Source organism: Schistocerca americana, chromosome 3 (assembly GCF_021461395.2).
Source record: "Schistocerca americana isolate TAMUIC-IGC-003095 chromosome 3, iqSchAmer2.1, whole genome shotgun sequence".
Taxonomy (NCBI): domain Eukaryota; kingdom Metazoa; phylum Arthropoda; class Insecta; order Orthoptera; family Acrididae; genus Schistocerca; species Schistocerca americana.
In genome coordinates, this window is record NC_060121.1 from 510,000,500 (window position 1) to 510,025,133 (window position 24,634).

Here is a 24,634-nt window from a genome sequence, read left to right on the forward strand (position 1 = left end):
GAGCCTTCCCCACTACTTTCATCTACATCTCCCCCTCCACCACGTCCACTATCAGTTCCTGGAGTGGCACCCCTGGCCTCCCCTCTCACACGTCACCTACTGTTCCCCCACTCACCCATTCCCCCATCTCCTCCCCTGCTGTTTACTGTTTACCTCCACATCTACATCCTTCCCCCAGCCTCCACAACTGCAACAACTCCCACTCCTGCCCCAGCCCTCATGTATGACTCTACTGCTACCTCTGCTGCAACCCCTCAGGTGGTTGGCTTTCCCCCTGTCACCCCCACCTTTGCTACTTCATCATCTGCCTTCCCCACCCAAGTCACATCACGCTGGGCCACAACTGCCACCATAAAACCAACCGCACCTTCCAGCGCCTCCACTATGCCTACAGGATCTGCCACCTGCCACCTCCCTCTCCTTCCTGTTCCTCTCTCCTCCTCCCAGCCTACCCTATCCAAAAAAACCCAGAAGTGTGTCAAAGCCAACTCTGCTCCCACCACTTCCCACAAAAACTCACCACCCCCTCCCTCTACCACCACTGTCTCCATGGACACCACCCCTCCTCCTGTCACCCATACCCCAGCGCCCACCCTTCACACCTTTGCTCTGTCCACTCTGGACCCCAAGTTTCTTGACACCCACACCCAAACTGATTCTCTGCAGGGACTCAGTCCTCATAAAGTCTCCCTACCCCTTCTTTCATGCAGACCTCCTCCATAAACTTCTGCACATCATGTTTGGCCGCCACAAGTCCCTGACACCCTTCCTCACCTCTTCCTCTCCTCACCAACCCCAGCCTCCCCGTTGTCCCCAACCTACACCACCATGATCACTAAGCTCAGCCTGGGGATCAAAGACAATGAGGTGCACCAACAAATACCTACTCATGAACACCCTCTCCCACCACAGGGGCGACACCTTCCTCCTGAACGAAATTTTTCTCCAGCCCCACCATACTACCCACACCTCTCCTTATGTCCTCCACCGAACTGATGCTCCTGGTCACCGAGCCCAGGGTGGAGCCACTGCGCACTCCTGACAGGGATACACTCCAACACCATCGGCAAACACAGCGTCACATTCGGAACCTCATTGCAGCAAAGAAATGCCAGGATTGGCGCCAGACCTGTACATGACTCAATGCCACACTCCCTATAAACTCCTCCAAGTACTGGTCAGCCTTCCATCGCCTTACTGGTTCCACTTCCACACCCCATTACCCCCTCCTCCATAACGACCGCCCCCTTCCTGACAACTTCAGTAAGGCCAACCACTTCTCTTTCCACCTTTCTGAGGTCTTCTCCATCCCTGATGATCCCCACTTTGATTATTCCCTCTTCCCCACCATCATGAAACGCACTGATACCTCGGTCGCTCCACTTGCTCCTAGTCTCCAGTACTTGGGGCAGTTACCCTCTCTGACATAAACACTCCAATCACAGCGCAAGACGTTAAACTCATCCTGCAACCAAACTGCAACATGGGCCCTGGTCACGACTGTGTCACCTACTGCCACCCCAGAGAATGCCCCTTCTCCTTCCTGACTGTCCTTGCCAATTTATATATTATCCTCACTACCAGCTTCTACCCCAACCTGTGGAGGACTTCCTGCATCTTCTTATTCTTCAAACCCAAAAAACCCCCTTCTGTTGCCTGATTCCTATTGTCACACCTCAGTCTTCAATAAGGTCTTCGAATCCATCCTCTCCAATTGTATCCATCACCACCTTAATCAACACCACCTCCTCCCCCTTACCCAGTGTGGCTTCTGACCCTCCTTCTCTGTCAAAAACCAACTCCTTAACCTTGTCCACCTTCTCTCCCTCCACCTTAACTCCCATCACTCCACCATTTTCGTTTCTCTCGACCTTCAAAACGCGTACGACCGCATGTGGCATCCTGGTCTCCTCTTTAAAATCCAAAACTGCGCCCTGCCTATCAATCTTGTCCATCTGGTCGCTTCCTTCCTTCCACGCCATCCTTCCTATGTCACCCTCCATGATACCAACTCCCATAACTTTTATCCCACTGCTTGCATCCCCCAGGGCTACGTCCTCTCCCCTCTCCTCTATCTCCTGTACACCGTAAATATGCCCAAGCCACCTCCACCTGTCCATCTCCTACAATATGCTGATGACACTGGCTTCCTGGCTCTCTATCGTACCCTTCAACAGTCCCAACATAATCTCCAAACCCATCCTTACCAGCTCACCAGCCGGGCTGCAGTGGCTGTGTGGTTCTAGGGGCTTCAGTCTGGAACCATGCGACTGCTATGGTCGCAGGTTCGAATCCTGCCTCTGGGATGGATGCCTGTGATGTCCTTAGGTTAGTTTGGTTTAAGTAGTTCTAAGTTCTAGGGGACTGATGTCCTCAGATGTTAAGTCCCATAGTGCTCAGAGCCAGTTCACCACTTGGTGCAACCAGTGGTTCCTTCGTACCAACTCATCCAAAACCCAGGCAATCATCATAGGCCGCACCATCTGCTCCTTCTGTCTCCATGCATTCTATCTCTCCATTTATGGCCACCCCATCTAGCTCACCCCCACCCTGAGATGCCTTGGCCTCACCCTTGACTGTCACCTCACCTGGACCCCTCATCTCCTGACCATCCTGTAGCAAGCCCATTTCCTCCTCCACTTCCCACCTGGCAAGACATGGGGATTGCATCCTTCCAGCCCTCATCTGCCCTGTCCCCTGTTATGCCAGCGTTGACTGGATCTTCACCCCTCCCCACTTTTATAAGGCTCTCCAAATCCTAGAATGCCACATGCTCCACCTTGCCTTCCAAATCCGCCTTCTGTCCCCCACATGACTCATGTATACCTCATCCCCTTCCCCCATCTCCTCCTTTTCCTCCAACATATCTGCATCCTTTACACTGTGCACAGGCTGGTCCCTCCCCCACCCCCTGATGTCCTCCTTCCTCTCCAACCCCTGCCCATTAACACACCTCTGTTACTGTATCCCTCCCTCTCTCCACCTCTACACCTTCCATCTCCTTCATCAGGGCAATTTCCAGCACCTCCCTATCCAGGCTGGTGAACTTCGCCATTAAAAAAAATGTTCATGTGTGTGTGTGTGTGAAATCTTATGAGATTTAACTGCTGAGGTCATCAGTCCCTAAGCTTACACACTACTTAACCTAAGGTATCCTAAGGACAAACACACACATTCATGCCCGAGGGAGGACTCGAACCTCCACTGGGACCAGCTGCACAGTCCATTACTGCAGCGCCTTAGACCGCTCGGCTAATCCCGCACTTCGCCATTATATCTACCCTTCCTACCAACTGTAGGCTGGCCTTGCCCCCCCCCCTCTCCAGAGCCGCCATGTTTCCTCTCCCCTCCTTCCCCCAGAGCAGTTTTTCCTCCTTTCCCCCCTCCTTGGCTGTTTCCCTCCCCCGTCCTTCCATCCCCAGCCCCCTTCGGCTCGCCCCACCACCTATCTCCCCCTCTCTCCCCCCTCTAGCATCACCCATCTCTCTTTCTCCCCTTCTCCCTCATCTCCATACCCCTTTAAGATCCTCTCAGTTTGTTTGTTGTTGTCGGTATGCTATGTCTGTTTGTGTTTGATACTGTTCTCCAGTGCCATCAAGAGTTGTGATTTTAATTGTGTGCTGTACTTGTACATAGTGTTTCTGTCCATGATTGTTCTGTGATACACTGCCCATTGTAACTTTTATGCTTCGTCTGTACTTCACCTTGTGTTCTTTTAATTGTCTCAGTGTGTGGTTTTTTTGTGTGTACTACTTTTTTAAAGTTTTTGTCTCCATTGTACAGTCGTCCCCTTTTTGCCGGTTTCTTTCATAATGTTCCCCCTTTTTATATCTATGTACTGCCACATTTTCTCCTTTATGTTATTTTAAATGTCTTCTGTTTTATCATTAATGTCTTTCAGCTTAAGAGAAGCTCCTATGCTGCTGCCAGCCTGTCCCAGATGGGGAACTGAAGTACAATAAAGAAAAAAGAAAAAAAAAAACCACTGATGATTTATCCGAAAGCTAGTATTTAATGTGAATATCTGGATAGACTGGTGTAAGTAATTCTGGCCCAAGTCGAAAGGAATATTATAAATACCCAGCACCCTCATTCCAAGATTATCTTTAATGGCTCGCAATATTTATTTAATTTTTCTGGGTAGCCTGAAGACTGGTCTGAGTCCTTGTCTGTTTATGATTCTACTTATCTTGAGTCTTAAACACCTACCAATCTTTGTAGGTGTTACAGTGAAGACTGGAAGCCGTGCTACCTATTGGTCCTCTTGGATTGTTCGAATGGTGTCGCATCTTTGTTTTCTCAACAGCGTTGATCTAATGGCACGGACAGAATACCCGTTCCTTCTGAACAGCGTCTTCAGAAGCTTAATCTACACTTGGCAAGGAAAAAACACAGGAATACTTCTCGCAGTGCATCGCCTACTGCAACGGATGGCGCTGCGAGCAACGCTAGATACGGAGCACAAACAAAATCTGTGGACGCCGAGTGCATCATCTCTGTACGCGCCATAATGACATAAGCCAGCCAGTCGGATGCCGTTCTGTGAGTACGAGAGAGCGAGCCTCGCCAGTTCACGACAGTCAGCTTTAGTCCCTGACGAAGATGATGCTGGAAATCATCGAAACTTTGGAATTTTATCCTTATTTGACACGTGACTACTCTATCACGAAAAATTTCGTAGCCACTTTTAAAATTAACTCACTAGCGACTGCCGTTTGATGTCAACATAATAGTGCTTTGTCATACAGGACTTGGTAAACGACACGCTAGGATAATTTGAATATGCTTGGCAATAACATGCACGATATTCTCCAAGACTATACAAGTATTGACCTACAAAATCGCGACTAGAAAGTCATCAGCGACTATTTCATACAGGATTGAGAATATTCACAACCAGAAAACAAACATCCTTCTACTTATCATTCAGAAAGGTGAAATGACGTAATGACGAGACATAAACTTTGTTGAGTTATGTTACCAACGACTAAGTCTGTAGGTATTGTCGTAATCAAAAATGTACTTCAAAACACCAATTAAGCTTACTGTCTACATAACTGTTCATATTCTGAAATTGTCGATATGTTATAAATATTAACAACCTTTTGCGATACAGAGATGGAACTGCCGTCATGTAGTGCACAGTGTCAGGCACTTTATGTCTCACACAATGGTCATCTGTTCCTGTTTATAACTTGTCTGCTGACTGTGATATCAGATGTGTCACTTTTTCTAATATCAACAATTTTGATGTTACTATGTTCTACATAGGTTCCTACAGCGCTGACTCCCTCGTAAAACTGGTTGAAATGATTTTGCGATGATGCTAACTCCTTAAGAACGTATTTTTCCGAATGTGCTAAGTCTCCTTCTGCCGCTAGTCAGGTCTTGGGACGAGCCCATCCCTTTGTTGGTATGGGAGGTCTTACTTTTAGTATTTCCACATTATTGTCGGACCAAGAATCTAGAACCTTTCCTACAGTTCGCTCCGACACTGACATTATTGAATTGCATTTCTTGGCTCATGACAGTGAAGTTAACAAAGACTGGAGTACCAATAATGCTTGAAACATAGAAGAGGATGGATTGCATCCCCTATAAACTGCGTTGTTCGAGATGCTAAAAGGAATTCTTATGGCTAGATAAGATCTGGGGGGCCAGATGAAAAACATAGAGCTTCAGACTGCGAGACAAGCTGTTGGACCTTGCCATGCCAGGCAGAAATGTTTATGTAAATATGACTAAGGGGTTCTGTGACTGGCTCACAGTAATTATTTCGGTAGAAGGCTCGATTTCCTGCGCTTGCCTACGTGCAAGGCTTTTGATAGCTATGGTTGGAAACCATTCACGTAGTGGGAGATATTTTCTGCCTTATTTCCCGTGCAACACTATTATTAGTTAACCATGACAAAATCCACAAGAGCAGAAAATTGTGAAAGTTGTTTATAAAAATATTATTGGTCAGAACTCACAAGGTCTGCTGCAATTGGCTGGTGAGGATGCGATGCTGGCAGGGCTAGCCAAGTGTGACAGAGTTAATTCAGAACAATCTTGCTGCAGGGATATGATGATGATGATGTTTGGTTTGTGGGGCGCTCAACTGCGCGGTTATCAGAGCCCGTACAAATTCCCAAACTTTTCTCAGTCCAGTCTCGCCACTTTCATGAATGATGATGAAATGATGAGGACAACACAAACATCCAGTCATCCCGAGGCAGGTGAAAATCCCTGACCCCGCCGGGAATCGAACCCGGGACCCCGTGCTCGGCAAGCGAGAAGGCGACCGCGAGACCACGAGCAGCGGACCGCAGGGATATCAAAGAATAAACTTGCTTCAGTTACACTGTCGAGTACGCTCTTCAGCCATAGAAGATATCCACAGTGGGAGATGTCTGCGACTTAGAGCAAAGTACGGAAGCCAAGCTAGACTCACAATTTCCAGCTGCTACTGCAGCCACCTTCCACACTTGCTCTGCTTAAGAGTGGTAAGCATACCCTATCGATGCAGCCGTTGATACAGGCGATGGGGGCGCAGAGGTAGTTAATTTACATCAGGGTTTCATTATTCAGATTTAACGTTCACAGTCAGCTGGTTGCATCTACCATGGGATATGGCGGAAGTACTGCTTTTTCAGGGACCTTTCTTCAAATCGCTAACCATTTTGCAGTCGTTGGCATCATCCACGAGATAGTTTCGGACTCTGCTTTGGTGTGTCCACCCATGTGCCAAGTCTATAATTCCACTTTACGATCGCTTGTCCACTTATTAATTTTTTTTCTTGGTTCAGTGCGTAAATAATTTTGTTTGATATCTTATGGTAATAAACCAACTGTTTTAGTAACTGCTACTTTTTTGTATTTCGATGTGGCCCTTTGTTACTACATCTGTGGGAGGTGTGGCACCTATATTTTCGTGCTTAATTGGGTTACACTAGTACTTCAATTTTTTTACCTTCGCTACTGCAATCATGCTGGCATATAGTCTGCAATGATCATATATCGTAACATTAAGAGATATTCAGATGATTCTCATGTACATTCTCTATTTCTATACATGTTGCTCAATAGTGGTCATAAAGACTGAAATTAGTAGCAAACAGAGGTTTGGTTATTAGAAGTTCACGAATTATACAAAACTGATTTCATTTCTTCTACTTTAGTTTCTTGGGATCCAATCCCTTCCAACACTTTGCTGGAGTAAAACAATTCAGCCAAATGTAGAAATGATGAAAATGGAAATTTTTGAAAATCTCTTCCTAATTTCACCTACCCTTCCCCAACCTTGCCAACCAGGCGAAATTAGGAGCATATTTTCTAGGAATTGCTGATTCACTACACAAACCAACTGTAAAGTAAAAATGTTCCAGTATTATGTGATGTGAGTAATATTTAAAGACAAACACATGAGTGACTGAATAGTTTTACAGAAAACAGCAGTAATATACTTGAAAGGAATGAAACACACTTTGACCATAAGAACTGTAATAAATTTAAAGCAACGATGTAGTGTAACAAAACACATACATATGCAATATCATTCATATTTCAGTCATACTACTCATAGCTACTTGTAGTATATTTGCATAAATCACATGCATTTATATCAAAGCAACCAATTAAAGGAAAATGAATTAAAGTGATGTTTTGAGGCAGAAAGAACAGATTTATTCCTTTCTTCTCTCAAAATTTACAGTTCTAGTTGAAACAGGAGTGTCATACTCAGTCCTTCCCGCTTACATCATCATAACTGTTTTTAGCAAAACCTGGGGGCGGATTCTACTGTGTCCACGTCCGCATCAAGGTCTTAGTCTGAATCGCCTATTGGAGATTCTTCTTCTGAGTCGTCACTCCTTGCAGAACATGAAACCTTGCGTTCCCTTTCTCTAACTTTCTTCAGAGTTGCACGAGAAGAATATTTTTCTTCCTTACAACCATCAAAATGATTCAGCTTTTTCTTGTGGAGGTTGTCTACAATGTCTTATCTAGACTTCTTCATTTGAGAGTTCGTTCTTGCACTTTTTACACTGGTCTTAGTCGCTGTACAAGATGGTGATGGAAACATTATTAAATTGTGGAGGAGACTTGAGGGAGATCGCAGCATTGCTATAAAACTGAGATAAGACCATCTAACATCGAAGGTGTAAAAAAGTTTGTACAGAGCGATTGTGTGTGGGCAATATTCAGCATAAAGGTCGGGTTGCACATTTAATAAAGAAATAAAAAATTATAAAAAGGGGTTTGAAAAATATAATGTCTTTGCAGTCTCAATTTGACTCTCTCTTAAATGATTTCAAGAGAAAGAAAGTTAGTTTGGACTTGCATGGTTATTTCCCTATGAAAATGGAGGTCAAAACAGTAATGAAAAACCTTTTGTTTTCTTGTTTATCGCGTGTAAGAAGTTCGGCGCTATTACCATGATTAGTGATTCCCAAAATCTCCTAAATGACTTCATAAAATCACAGGTGAGCAGCATATTGCCTACAGAACAGGTGTAGGTGATATTAAGCATGGTAGTGATATCGCGAAAACTGGTCCTATTAATTGTTATTTATTCGAAAAGAAGTTGGACGATAAATAGCAGAGCTCCCTACCCGTTGAGCCATCTCGAACAACCTAGAGCCCTGGAATCAGCAAGCATGATAATTTAGCTTGAAAGCATGATACCACAAGTGACATCACAAGCCATGCCCCCTTTTAATGGTGTCACAGTGGCGGGAAATTCATAATTCTAGCCATGAAAATGAAACAGCCAATGAATGACTGCACAGTATTTTACCGACCATAAAAATTAACAGAAAATCACTATGTAACTGTCATGTTCAAAATGAATTTTGTGTCATGTTCTAAAATATCTGAGTAACTTGTGTTATCACACCAACCACCTACACCCACACCCACACCCACCCACCCAGCCACACCCACCCACCCAGCCACACACACACACACACACGCACACACACACACACACACACACACAAATAATTGTTATATCAATTATCACAATGATAATTCCACATCTAAAATGATTGTCAAAAAAACACATCAACAAACCACACGATGTGAGTGATGTATCACAATGTAAGTCCCTCCACATTTAAAATACTGCGTACTGCGCTGGCCACACAAACTTCAGTCGGTCTTTGGCCTCACAAATCAGCCTCCTCCAGCGCCCACATCTAAAATGTCTACCCAAAATGTAAAGAGTACTACTTGCCGTATTTACATGCCTGAAATGAATGTAAAAATATATCAGAAATACTCTTACAATGCTTACGTCAAGTGTCATCATGTTGAAACTTCCTGGCAGATTAAAACTGTGTGCCGGGCTGAGACTCCAACTCGGGACTTTTGCCTTTCGCGGACAAGTGCTTTGCTGCAGAGTGAAAATCTTATTCTGTCATAATGTTATTACCATGTCTTACCTGGTGCCTTAGATATAACTGGACTCTGAAATTAATTTCCACTATACTATTTCCACATCTAAATATTCTGTAATATTTACCAAAATACATAAAAATATTGACATTTCAATCTCAGACATACTTGAGGATACGTTATTGTGTGCACAAAGGTCGAAAGTTGATCGTATGACGTTACTTGTTAAGCTTATCGACAAGCTTAGTTTGATCACTGTGTCACACCTTAAAAAAAAAAAAAAAAAAAAAAACAGAAAGCGTCTGTATTATTTTCAAAATGTGTAAAGATCTGTTCTATAATATTACAAAACATACGTGGCGGTACCGCTGATCTCACCTACAGCTTAAAGTGCTCTTGTGGATAAGAGTAGTTTGATCCTTGTACTAAGTTAAACAGCCTTAGTCGTGTGTGTAAATTGTGTGTGTTAATTATCAAAAGCTCACCTTTATTCGTCCGCAAACTGGTAGGAACCATACAGGATGCACTGCCCTAGGTAATAAAGACTGCTGGCCTCCCTTTATGCTATTCAGCAGAAGATTTTGCGTACCCGGTATGGCATAAGGCACGTCAAGCCGAGCTGGTCGGTATACCTTTAACAAATCATATCATCACCTTACCAGAAGTCAACACTCAAAAACGAACTATACTGTCTTGCTAATATTGCAACACCGTACAGTATATGGACGGTGGGGCCCAGACAGAAGAAAACAAAGGCACAAGCCTCCACTTTGGACCCACTGTATGACCTCCTGCCAATATATCCACGGCTTAAATCTAGGAAAAGCTTTCTGCGTATCACACTTAGCCTCGTAGATCACCTGTGGAATGAAAGAGCCGCGAATCTCAACGACTGGCCGACACCCAGAAAAGAATTCCCTCGGGGTCATACTGAGAAGTGTACGACGTGCAAGTCTCTCAACAGACTGACTGCCCTCTTAAGTTGCAAGTTCCAAAGAGATCACGTGCAGGTGGGGCCTTCGTGAAGGACAAACTCCTTATGAATGTGGACACCTGCAGACTGCTATCCACCTAGTGCAATATGGGGCATGTTGCGCTAGGGTCATCTTCACTAGGCACGACAATATAATCTAAAATAATACGGTATAGGGTAAGGTGGTACAATTTCGATATCGGTACAATTCCGATCAACATTTGTCTGTCCTCTAGTGTTTGTAGCATTTGCCTTTGTGTGGCGTTGTAGTGTAGCAGGTTTCTACAGCTCTTCCTGTCTTTTCCAAGAATACATCACTTGGTGCTACGGAGATATAATTTTTTTCCTGTTAAGTGGTAAGTGAAGCTACTTAGTCTAATGCACTCTAGTTTCCACGCGCTTGCAAATTCTATACTAGTAAGGTTAGAAACCTGTTTTCCGTCCGGGCGTGTTCTGAGGCACCTACAGAGAGAGCCTCTGTGACATGTGCTGCCATCTCTTGGCACAATTCATTACTATTTACTCGTGATTTCATTCACGCCAATAGTACATTTTGATCAGAGAAATGGTACAATTTCGATACCCTAGTACAATTTTGGTCAATGCAGTTTTTTAGTTTAGTCCGTCACGATTGGTTACCATAGACATATTATACACAATTAATGCAAATACATTCTGTATATTTAAACATTTTACTACGCGATTTTTTAAAGCCACCCCTTATTTTCTAGATGCCACGAAAACGATCAGAAAAGAAAATCTGCAATAAATGGAGTCCAGTTGCATTAGATGAGGCAATAAAGAGTGTAATGAGTGGACATTTGAGCCTTCGAGCTGCTTCAGAATCATATGACATTCCTTTCAGCACTTTACATGGTAAAGTGCAAATTAAAATGAAAATACAAGCTGGATTAACTCCAACTAGTCCTATAGAAAGCAGAATTGGTCATCCAAATGTACTCAGTTCTGAAATGGAAGATGCTTTGGTCCAGAGAGCTTTATTTCTAGAACAGTGAGGATTGGGTCTGTCGCCACTCCAGTTAAGAAAAGCTGCATTTCGATTAGCTGAGAAAAATAATTTGAAACATCCATGGAACTTAGGAAGCAAGGTTGCTGGAATCGGTTGGTTTAGAGCATTTGTTGAGAGACACACTCATCTTAACCTGAGAAAACCCGAGTGTGCTTCGCGAGCCAGAGCTGAAGGCTTAAATAAAGAAAAAGTAATCTTCAATTTTTTGGTCCTGTCCTCCTCAGTTGCGCGTAATACTACGGTATGTTGATTGATTTTCACTTGTGGACCGTCTGACAGCAACTGAATAAAACACAATTTTAGTGCCATACGCGTTTCGCCTTTATTTTCTGCAAGGCATCATCAGTGGCCTGTAATATGTACATATGTTAGCTATTTTATTTACACTTTTGTCAATGTGCCTATAGGTTATAAACAGTTCTGGTGGTTGGTATTTCCTATTAAGTAGTAATGTTTTGAACTGTACTTACAGGTTGCGTAGACAGTTTCTTACATATTACGCTCCTGTTGCATTTTTGGTCTTGTTCTTCTTCCTATGAGCGCCAATTTGCTGTTTTTTCTGCATTCCACAGCACTATGCACTGAACGCTTGTTTTAATGCAATGTTTTGGTTTCTGTTGCCGACTGTCAAATGTTTTTGCCAAAGATCGAATATTACTGCCAAACTTATGAGTGTAACTATCGCAGTATCTGTGGTCTGTTCGTGTATGCATTTGTGTGTGCGCTTTTGTGTGTGTGTGTGTGTGTGTGTGTGTGTGTGTGTGTGTTTTGGTGTCATATTAATTTAATTTAATTTATTGCATTTAATTATTTATTTTTGTTTATGTCCTGTGTATGTGTGTGTGTGTTTTGGTGTTATATACTTTTTTTTATGTTATCATTTCCTTTATTAAGTGTAGTAAGGAGCCTGTGCTGATGTGTGTTTGTTCATTTATCACATGTTTGTTTTCTGCTATGGCTTTCTGGATGTGGAAGTTTTCTTGCATTTGTATAAGATGTTTGTCATGGCTGCTTATTCTCATTATTTTCATTTCTTGTTCCATGTTTGTAGGATGATGGTTGTAGTGTTTTAAATGCCCAGGCTGGGCAAACCCTTCAATCACACCTAAGCCAGCCAGCTACCAAGAGGGACAAATTCCAACAATCAGGAATATATAAACTTGAATGTCAAAGTTGTGATGCAGTATACATAGGCATGACATGCAGAAATTTTGAAACAAGATACAAAGAACATATCAGATGTTGGAAGTATGAAACAAACCATTCCACATTTGCAGAGCATTTAAAACACTACAACCATCATCCTACAAACATGGAACAAGAAATGAAAATAATGAGAATAAGCAACCATGACAAACATCTTATACAAATGCAAGAAAACTTCCACATCCAGAAAGCCATAGCAGAAAACAAACATGTGATAAATGAACAAACACACATCAGCACAGGCTCCTTACTACACTTAATAAAGGAAATGATAACATAAAAAGTATATAACACCAAAACACACACACACATACACAGGACATAAACAAAAATAAATAATTAAATGCAATAAATTAAATTAAATTAATATGACACCAAAACACACACACACACACGCACACACACACACACACACACAAGCGCACACGCAAATGCATACACGAACAGACCACAGATACTGCGATAGTTACACTCATAAGTTTGGCAGTAATATTCGATCTTTGGCAAAAACATTTGACAGTCGGCAACAGAAACCAAAACATTGCATTAAAACAAGCGTTCAGTGCATAGTGCTGTGGAATGCAGAAAAAACAGCAAATTGGCGCTCATAGGAAGAAGAACAAGACCAAAAATGCAACAGGAGCGTAATATGTAAGAAACTGTCTACGCAACCTGTAAGTACAGTTCAAAACATTACTACTTAATAGGAAATACCAACCACCAGAGCTGTTTATAACCTATAGGCACATTGACAAAAATGTAAATAAAATAGCTAACATATGTACATATTACAGGCCACTGATGATGCCTTGCAGAAAATAAAGGCGAAACGCGTATGGCACTAAAATTGTGTTTTATTCAGTTGCTGTCAGACGGTCCATAAGTGAAAATCATCAACATACCGTAGTAAAGAAAAAGTAAGTAAATATTTTGAGAATTTAGAAGAAATTTTAAAGGAGTAATATTTGTTTGATAAACCAGAGTGTATTTATAATATGGATGAATCTGGCTTTCCTCTTAACAACAGACCCACAAAAATATTAAGCCGTAAAGGAAAAGAAAAAGTTGTTTCACTAACAAAAGTGGAAAGAGGACAAAATGCGACTGTTGCTGCATGCATGAATGCAAGTGGTACGTATTTACCACCAATGGTAATTTTTAAAGCAGTGAGGAAGCGCTCTGAATTTCAAGAAGGCACACCTCCTGGTTCCATTACGGAGATGAGTTACATTAATGAAGAATTATTCATGGTCTGTCTTCGACACTTCAAGAAATACAAAGCAATGAGTAGCCCTATTACACTTCTTATTATTGACAACCATGGCAGCCATACCAGCTTAGATGCTGTAGAATACTGTCGGTAAAATGGGATAGAACTTTTGGGATTGCCACCGCACAGTACACATGTATTGCAACCATTAGATAGAACTTTCTTCAAGTCCCTAAAAGCTCAGTATCACAGAAATACAACTGACTGGATTCATTGTAATCCCAATGAAAGCATTACAAAACTACGATTCTGTATTATTTTCTGTGATGCCTGGTGAAAAACTGCGTCCGTTGGGTGCACGACCAAAGGGTTCCAATGTACAGGAATAATGCTCTTTTGCAAAGACATTGTTGCCGAGGATAAATTTACACCTTCAACGTTATTCGAGGGTCCTGTTCCTTCAATCTCCACCAGTCAAGCTACTGCCAGCATTATGGGAGAAGACCCCTTATCTTCAAAAAATGTAACTGAAGATCACGCAAATCCGTAACGCCAGGGTCCAGTACCATTTCTCAGCACGATGCTGACAAGGACATTTTGCCAACTCCAGAGTAAAAATTATCGTCTCGGAAGAGGAAAACACGGACATCAGATAGACACTTCAGATGAAAACCTGAAAAACCTCCGCTGCAAGAGAAAACTTTTTCAACAGGGCACAAGGAAAGCAATGAACAAATGCAACAAGAACAATAAACAGAAATGTACGTCTGTGAGCAATGATGAAAGTAGAGTACCAAGCTTCAAATCGCCAGCAAACAATGAGAATAATTGTTTATTGAATTATTATAGTGCAGAATCAGTAGTAAGGGTGACTGGAATAGCTGCAAAAAATGCAATGTTTGGTACCACGAAGTATGCGTTGGTGCCCGAGGGAAAAAGTGCTTTTTATGTGGAAGATGACAGCGATCAAAATTGTACCAGGAAGTGATCACAATTGTACCTAATGTGGTACATTTTCGATCGATTTTTCTCAATTCTGTAACCTTTCTTTGTGTTTATACCAACATTTGTAATTGTCTAATATTTGTGTTACATATTCATTAAACACACAATAACAAGTGCGGTAGTTAAAATTATTTCTTTTCTCAATATATTTCCAGTTACAATAACATTTGTCCGAAATGATCGCAATTGTACCACCTTACCCCGCACACTGCCTTACAAAACAACTGAAGCACGCAGAAAGAGATGAGGAAACTAAATGGTACTTCACGGGTTGAGAGGATGTACGGCATTATTTTATTGATTAAAAAAATCGGGACAAATTTACGAAGAATTTGGCAGTACGAGCCCACTTATCAGCATGATGTTTCTGCCCACCTTCGGGCCTGAATGCAAGCACTGATTTGATTGAAAGGTAGTCATAAAGCCAAGCCATTGCATCTTCTCCTGAGGCAAACTTGCCCACAGCTGTTGTAACTAATCCTTGCTATCTTGGATACTGGCACTTGGATGGAGTCGATGTCCGATCTGGTGCCACACGTTGGGAATAGATATGGGGATCTTACAGGCCACAGGAGAACCTCAGTATCTCACAGACAGGTCATGGAGACACGTGCCCTGTGTTGACGAGTAGTATCCTGTTCAGAAATGGCACCATGGTACTGTTGCGTGAGAGGCAACAAATGAGGGCGAAATATGTCCGTGGCGTACCGTAGTGCTGTTAGGGTGTCGTTAATCACTACCATCCTTTATCTGAAGTCATACCCGATGGCTCCCCGCACTGTCTCTGCCTCTCCAAATGCATAGGAAGAACGGGACATCTTCCAATATCACCACCACACGCGCCCACCGATGGTCATCTGCAGAAGTGTAGTGTCGCGCTTCATCGCTGAATACAATGGGACGGCCATTGATCAGCAGCACATGCTTTCCTGTCACGGCACCACTCCTATCACTTCTGAATGTGGCCGGCCGGAGTGGCCGAGCGGTTCTAGGCGCTACAGTCTGGAACCGCGCGACCGCTACGGTCGCAGGTTCGAATCCTGCCTCGGGCATGGATTTGTGTGATGTCCTTAGGTTAGTTAGGTTTAAGTAGTTCTAAGTTCTAGGGGACTGATGACCTCAGAAGTTAAGTCCCATAGTGCTCAGAGCCATTTGAACCATTTGAACTGCTAAATGTGTTGTTGATTTAACGGCAGCCTATGCGTAAGGTGATAATTACTTAGTCCGGCTGCTTCTAGTCTCCGACCACTGTCGTGAGAGGTAACAGAATGTTGCAGGGAGCCCATTACTTGTTGTCGAATGTCAGGCGTAGATATGGTGATTCTCTCTTGTGGTGGCCAGACGTGGTTAACAATAGCCTGGACGACGAATGTACGTGCCCTAAGGTTCCCATGCAGTTCATCATCTGACAACTGTCGCATCCTAATGGCCCACAAATCTGGATATTGGGCGATTCGACCAGTCCGCCAACTGGAGACCCAATAAGAACCTCTTACAAACTCTGTCAGGTGGAGATAACGCTGTCTCACACATATACGAGGCATGTCCGTGTCCTCCAACATGGGAAATCTGGTGATATTCATGTCACTTGCAAATCACACTAGGCCTAGTAAGGACATTATACGCGAACAACACGAAATTACCAGAATAAGATTTTCACTCTGCAGCGGAGTGTGCGTTGATATGAAACTTCCTGGCAGATTAAAGCTGTGTGCCGGACCGAGACTCAAACTCGGGACCTTTGCCTTTCGTGGGCAAGTGCTCTTATCATTCTGTAAACATCCACCAGGCTGTGGCTCAGCCATGTCTCTGCAGTATCCTTTCTTCCAGGAGTGCTAGTTCTGCAAGGTTCGCAGAAGAGCTTCTGTGAAGTTTGGAAGGTAGGAGACGAGGTACTGGCAGAGTTAAAGCTGTGAGGACAGGGCGTGAGTCGTGCGTGGGCAGCTCAGTTGGCTGCCGGCACGGTAGCTCAGCGTGTTCGGTCAGAGCCGGTGCATCTGTAGTAAAATACTGAGTGGAAGAGTGGAAGGATCAACAAACGAACTTGAACGGATGTCATGTGACGTCCGCAACGATCAGAAAAAAAACACCGTTGGTAGAGCACTTGCCCGTGAAAGGCAAAGGTCCCGAGTTGAGTCTCGGTCCGGTACATAGTTTTAATCTGCCAGGAAGTTTAATATCAGCGTACACTCCACTGCGGAGTAAAAATCTCATTTTGGAAACACGAAATTACATTGACATTCTCACATTCGACTATGTCTTGTGGGTGCTTCACTTTTTTTCTCAGATATTGACATATGTTTGTCCTTATTCCTCCTACAGGCCTATAGAATGTACCATAGCTGTGGTACTATTGACACAGGTAAATAAAAATCGTAGAAGGTGAATTGAAGTAAGGCAAATCAACGTTTACAGCATTTGTAGCTTCAAACTTGTGTTTGAAAACATTTACTGGAGCGCATTTTTTGAATGTAACAAGGTTTACTGAGCCTGAAATACTATGAGGTGACAAAATTCATGGAATAGCGATACGCACGTACACAGACACATAATATCGCCTACACAAGGTACAAAAGGACTGTGCGTTGGCGGGGCAGTCATCTGCATTCAGGTAATTCATGTGAAATGTTTCCGACGTGATTATTACCGCACGACGGGAATCAAAAGACTATGAACGCGGAATGGTAGCTGGAGTTAGCGTGGCACATTCCATTTCAGAAATCATTACAGAATTCCATATTCCTAAATCCTGAGTGTCAAGAGTGTGCCGAGAATACCATATTTCAGGTATTATCTCTCAGCAAGAACAACGCAGTGGCAGATGGCCACCAGCAACAGTGGCGTAGCGTAGAGTCGTCAGTGCTAAGAGACAAGCAACTCTGAGTTAAATAACAGCAGAAATCAACGTGTGACGTAAGACGAACGTGTATCTGTTAAGAGAGTGTGGTGAAATTTGGCGTTAATGGGCAATGGCAGCAGACGACCGACACAAGTGCCTTTGCTAACAGTACGACATTGCCTGCAGGGTGTCTACTGGGTTCGTGAGCATGTCGGTTGGATCCTAGACAACTGGAAAACCGTCGCATGGTCAATGAGTCCCGATTTCAGTTGGTAAGACCTGTTGGCTGGATTCGAGTGTGGCGCAGATCCCACGAAGCCATGGACCAGAGTTGTCAACAAGACACTGTGAAAGCTGGGGGTGGCTCCATAATGGTGTGGCTTCTGTTCACATGGAATGGTCTGGGTCCTCTGACCCAACTGAACCGATCAGTGAACTGGAGATGACTATGTTCGGCTATTTGGAGACCATTTGATGTCGCTCATGGACTTCATGTTCCCAAATAACGATGAAATTTTGATGAACGACAATTCGCCATGTCTGAACATTCTGGACAGTTCGAGCGAATGATATGACCTGACGTGAACCCTATGGAACGTCTATGAGACGTAATCGAGAGGTCAGTTCGTGCACAAAATCCTGTATTTACGGACGCCCGTAGAGGCAGCTGGGCTCAGAATTTCAACAGCGACTCATTAAGTCCTTGCTACGTCGAATTGCTGCACTACCTCCGGCAAAAGGTGGTTCGGTATGATATTAGGAGGTATCCCACGATTTTTGTCACTTCAATGTAATATTTACACCTTTTGCAGAAACCAGATTGGACTTACAGGAATCGAAGGACATGAAAGAGAAACAGTAGTTGAAAAGGGTATGAGACAGATTGTAGAGCATCCTCAATGTTATTAAATCTGAAAGTTGAGGGAACAATAAAGGAAGCAGAGGAAAAGTTGTAAGGAAACTGAAGGTAAGGGAAAAGAAATAAAATATTTGAAACGTTTTAGTTTTATCAGAGGCGGCAAGGACTTGAAAGAGCAGCAGCACAGAATGGGATGAGTTGACAATTGTTCATACTACGAACATTAACGAAAGTAAAATAAATGTAATGGAATGTAGTCGAATGAAATCTGTCGACTCGGAGGGTATTAGATTAGGAAATGAGGGACTAAAAGTAGTTGATGAGTTGCTATTTGGGCAGTTGAATAATTACAGTTGGTAGAACTAGAGAGGTTATGCAGAGAGATGGGGTCGGTTGACAGAACTCATGCCGAGGGGTCAACAAACAGTTAGTTTGGTAATGGTGTGAAGTGTGGGGGGCAAAAATTGTAGAGGGAAGCAAGTCTTGAATACAGTAGTTATGAAGAGGTGACGCGTCTTGTAGGGACAGACTAGAGTGGAGAGCTGCGTCAAACTACCCTTCGGACTGAAGACCACAATGACTACACGAGAGAGTAGCAGAGATATTACGAGGTCTCCAGTATGGGGTAGACAAGAAAGACCTATTGTATCACTGAAATAGAAACTTTTGAAATTCTGAGCACAGAGATTTCTACTTCTGTAAGTGGCAGTCAAAAGAAAACAAGACAGTTGGGAAAAACAGTAAGTAAACTGTTTATCGTTTCAGAGGTAATCACCATGACCGTTAATACATATATCCCACTATGAGACAAGACGGTCAGTGCCTTCATGGAAAAATATATGGGGTTGCCTATGGAGCCACGATTGTAACCCAGCCTGCACCTCTTTGTCCGGAGCAACCGACCTCCACTAATTTCTTTCTTCAGGGCTCCAAAAATATGCAAATCCCGCGGGGAGAGATTGGGGCTGCATGGAGGATGTGTAAGATCTTCCCAGCAAAACTTCTGCAGCGCAGTCGAAATAACAGACACGCCAGCTCCAGGAAAGTTACGATGCCTTCCTTCTTTAACTGCAAAGGCTTGCTGCTCATCGACTTTCTCGAACAGAGCGCCACAATTAACGCACAACGGCACATGGAAACTTTGTAAAAAATTCAAGCACGTAATCAAGTTCAAACGCCCAGTAACGTAGGCGAACAGGATCATTTTGTTGCAGGATAATGACCGCCCACATGTTACTCTTCAGACCTCTGTGAAGTCCATGGCACAAGGTATTTAGCGTGGTAAAATGTGTTAGGGTTATTCCTGTTCCATTCGCGTATTGCGAGTGGTAAGAATGACAGCGTCATTGCCTCTGTGCGTGCTGTAACTAGTCTCATTTTGTCTTGAAGGTGCTTCCAGAATGGCATGATGAATGGTTCTTGAAATTATCTGAGTAGACTTTTGTGTGACAGAATGAAATTATTCACTCTGCAGTGGAGTGTGCGCTGATATGAAACTTCCTGGCAGATTAAAATGTGTGCTGGACTGAGACCCGAACTCGGGACCTTTGCCTTCTGCGGGCAAATGCTCTACCAACTGAACTACACAACCACGACTCACGACCCGTCCTGACAGCTTCGGTTCAGCCAGTACCTCGTCTCCTATCTTCCAAACTTCACAAAAGCTTTCTTACAGACCTTGCAGAACTAGCACTCCTGGAAGAAGCTGTGAGGACGGGTCCTGAGTCGTGCTTGTGTAGCTCAGTTGGGGTCTGCTGATATCTCGGACAGCAAAGGCCCTAGCAGTAGGTGATGGAAATCTCACAGCTTACGTTGTGAACGCAGTGTCTCCTCCAGACAACATGGTGCAAGTTATGGTCGTCCATATAAATTATAGGTTGTCACATATTAAAACATATACTATTGAGAACAGCTACATCAGAAAAAGGGTAAGGAACTACACGAACAAGGAAGTTTATAAAGTACTTACGGAAGATACCGCCGTCCTGCTCCCATGGTGCTTCTTTCCTCGGGCAACAAAAATTACGAAAAAAGTTGGAGAAGCACGTGCCCGCGAAAGGCAAAGGCCCGAGTTCTGGTCTCGGTCCGGCACACAGTTTTAATCTGCCAGGAAATCTTGTGGGATAGTTTGCGTCTATCTTTCAGAGTCTGCTAATTCAGGTTGTCCAACTTTCCCGTGACGATCTCCCGAGAGTCAAACAAAACTGTGACCACTCGTGACGCAATTTTTTGTGTAGGCGAGGTTGTTATACCAAAAGATTGGTGTTTTTGGTCGGTACTTCAGTCTATTCACTGATTTTAGAATCACATGAAGGAATGCCCCCTAGCTGTAACTGAATTTAGGTCGAAGCAGAATATTAGCTTAAAGAAAAAAGACAGGACAGGATCAAATCAGAATAGGGAAAGAAGAATTCTGCTTCTAGGTAGCAGTCATGGGAGAGGCGTAGGCTAGCAGCTTCAGGAGAAATTAGGTGAAGGGTACCAGGCCACAAGTTTTGTGAAACCAAATGCTAGTCTTAGCCAGGTGACGGAAAACCTAGGTCAGCTATGCAGGGACTTTGAGAAGGAAGATCAGGTAAGTATAGTAGGGGGAGCAGGAACATCCTGGCTATAAATACAAGATATAGTATTAGGAGTGACCTGGACAAAATAGGAGCAAAAACTGGGCACATGAATGTGCGGTTTGTGGAGGTCTTTCAGCGTCATGATCGGCCTTGGGTAAAAACTGCTGTAAGGCATGTTGACACCGAGCTGAACAGGGTGCTCCAGATACTGGCAAAATCAAACATGAGTGTTGTTCCCGTTGATGCTATTGGTAGGTGGTGATACACTACACATGGCCTGTACTTAAAGCGGAAGGGAAAAGATAAGTTAGCTTCTCTAATAACAGATACTGCAAGGGGGGCCACAGTCACACAAGAGATGATCACTGTCGTTAATGGGACCAGGTACAAGGGTTTTTAGGTTAAAGCCGAAGTCCAGACAGACATTAATCAAGAAAAATAGAATATAAGAAGCTTCATGTACAGTAAATAGGGATAAAGCTAAGGGTGGTTTCAATTTACTTCTTTAAAATATCAGGGGAATAAAAAATAAAGTAGATTAGCTGTTAGCGTGTTTAGATGATCTGAAAAATAAGAATGAGATTGATATACTTTGTCTGTCAGAACACCATGTAACTGTGGGGACGGAAAGTGTCAGTATAAATGGGTATAATTTAGCGTCTCACACTTGCAGATCTAGCACACACAAGACAAGGGTATAGGTACAAAACAGTAGAAGTAAGCTAATTTTGTGATGATCACCACTGTGAAGTCTGTGCATGTGAACTGTAGTTAGATAATGTAGTGTTGATATTAGCAACAGCGTACAGGTCCACATTAGGAGGTTAGGAGCTATTCATAAAAAAAGTTTGACCCCCTATTGTGTTATCTGTCACACAAAAAGAAGAAGTTATTAATCTTTGGTGAATTCAGTGTAAACTTTCTTATCAATTCTGATATTAAAAATGAATTTGAAGTGTTATTAATGACATATAACTTGGAATCAGTGATAATTTCCCTACATCTATAGCTCAAGACATAGCACTCTAATAGAAAATGTGCTTGTGGAGCAAGAGGATGTAAAACTAACACATGCTAGCCCTGTGATAAATGGGTTATTAGACTGTGATGCACAACTGAGTAACTTACAAAACTTAGCAGGGTGAACAGTTCAGAAACCATTAAATAAAAGTGTAAGGCTGGTCACCCTGTATCTATAGAGCACTTCAGAGGAAGTTTGAGAACTGTTAACTGGTGAAATGTATATAACTAGCCAAATGCCAATGATAAATGCAACATATTTCTTGATACATTTATATCCCCTTGTGAACACTGTTGCCCCAAAATATTTACTAAATGCAAAACCAAACAGTTTTCAAAGATACCTTGGATCACTACAGGTATTAAAGTGTTTTCAGAAAGGAAAAGAAAATTGTATGATGCAGTAAGAGTTTGTAAAGACCCAGAAGTAATTTTACGGTATAAAAATTATTCTAACATACTGAGAAAAGTTGTCAGAAAATAAAAAAAACGTATATTAGAGATGAAATTAACAACTCTAGTAGAAAAATAAAAGCAGTATGGAATACTGTTAGAAGGGAGAAAGGAAAAGTAACCACTGGGGTAGATAGTATTACAATTAAAGAGAATGAGACCATCTTAACCAACAGTACACAGGTAGCTAATGCATTTAACAACCATTTCTTAGGTGCAGGTGAAAAGGTGATGAGAATAGTTCAAAAGCAAAAGCCAAGCAGTACATGGAAGAGTCAGTTTTGAGAAATCCTAGTCAGATTAATTTTCATCTAACAACCTCTTGTGAAATAAGGAAAATCATTAAAACCTTGAAAAATAAATGTTCTGTTGGAGTAGATGACATATCTAACAAGATATTAAAACAATTTGGAGAGGTTACAGATGATGTTCTGAGTCACATCTACTCGTATAATGCATCACTAAATCAAGGTATTTTCCCAGGCAGTTTAAAATACGCCATTGCCAAGCCTCTCTACAAAAAAGGGGACATCACAGACGTCAATAATTACTGGCCAGCATCGTTGCTCACAGCATTTTCGAAAATTGTTGAGAAAGTAATTTACTGAAGAGTGGTTAGCCATCTCAGCAGTAATGGGATAGTAAATCACAGTTTGGATTTCAAAAATGCTGTTCACTGAGACATAAATATACTATTTCACTGCACACATAGTAGTAAAACATCACCAATAGAAATTTTCTGTGACTTACCCAAAGCATTTGATTGTGTTAACCATGGCATTATGTTACAGAAATTACAATTCTGTGGTATAACTGGTACAGCATATGAGTGATTTGAGTCATATCTACAGAACAGGGAGCAAAAAGTTTCTTTATATTGTTTAAGTGATTTAAGGAAGTTCCCCACTTCATCTAGCTGGCGTGAAATAACATTAGGTGTTCCACAGGGTTCGATCATGGGTCCCCTTCTGTTATTGATATTTGTGAATGACTTCCCTTCTTATCTGAAACAAGAAGCTGAAATGACACTGTTTGCTGATGATACAAGCATCATTATAAATCCAATAAAATAAATTCGAAGAGAAAATGATGTAAATAATGTCTTGGGAAATGTTATTGATTGGTTTTCTGGGAATGGGCTTGCCATGAACTTTGAAAAAAAAACAGAATACATCCAATTTTCTATTGCAGGGAGTACAGTTCCTCCAATAAATATAACATATCAACAAAAGTCAGTAGCCAGTGTAGAGCATACTAAGTTTTTGGGTATACATATAGATGAGGATCTTAATCGGAAAATTCATATTTTGGATCTCCTTAAGCGACTAGATCTAGCAGCTTTTGCAATCAGAAAAATTGCTAGGTTGGAGGATACAGAAGTTAGCAGAGTAACATACTTTGCATGCTTTCACCCTCTGATGTCATACAGAACAAAATTTTGGGGTAACTCAACACTTAGGCAAAAAGTATTCACTGCTTAAAAGAAAGTGGTTAGAATAATGTGTGGGGCTAATAGTCGCAAATCTTGTAGGCATCTCTTTAGAAGGTTAGGAATTCTTACAAGAGCCTCATTGTACATTTACTCAGTAATGAAATTTGTTCTCAGCAACATTGACCAGTTTATAAACAACAGTGACAGTCATGATTATAATACCAGAAGAGAGAATGATTTACACTATCCTCTACTTAACTTATCTTTGGCCCAGAAAGGGATAAAATATGCTGCTGTAAAACTTTTCTATAAATTACCAGATGAAATAAAATCTCTGACAGACAGCAGAAATAGTTTTAAAAATAAATTGAAATTACACCTCCTTAACAACTTCTTCTACACCATTGATGAATTCTTGAATAGGAACAAATAAATCTATAGGTATAATATATGCAGCTTGTGCCTTTTTAGGGAATGGGATAGGTAATAAAAATTTTAAGCTTAAAAAAAAAAACCCTTCCTTCATGTGCACATTTCTTATGAACTTGACACGTTCCACATCATAACGGTTAGCGTGAGACTAATCAATGTAGCACGTAACTAACTAACTAATTAACTAAGCAGAGTGTGCCATAATAAGTTTTCACAATATTCTACGTTTTTTGTTG